Source organism: Nothoprocta perdicaria, unplaced genomic scaffold (genome assembly GCF_003342845.1).
Source record: "Nothoprocta perdicaria isolate Ctin4 unplaced genomic scaffold, notPer1 scaffold_0, whole genome shotgun sequence".
Lineage (NCBI taxonomy): Eukaryota > Metazoa > Chordata > Aves > Tinamiformes > Tinamidae > Nothoprocta > Nothoprocta perdicaria.
In genome coordinates, this window is record NW_020454092.1 from 14804953 (window position 1) to 14805267 (window position 315).

Consider the following 315-nt stretch of genomic DNA (forward strand, 5'->3'; position numbering starts at 1 on the left):
GGTCCAAGGGGAAGCTTCGCTAACATTTTTTTTTTCCTTTCAAATTCTGAAATTCATCTTCCTTGAAAGAAGCTCTGACCCTGCAGAAGCCCCAGGGAAGCTCAAGGCTGCAGGCCTTGGGTCTCGCCTGCCGCGCGGTATCGGCACACTGATCGGGACTCGAAGGCAGCGGGCAGCAGAAAACACCTATGTACCTTTTCGTTCAGTGGATACTGCATGACGATATTGAACAGACGCAATCCCAAGTCATAAATATAACACTCCAAACAATCCAGAGTCAGGTTTAAGAAAAAAAAACAAGCACAGAAAAAGAAA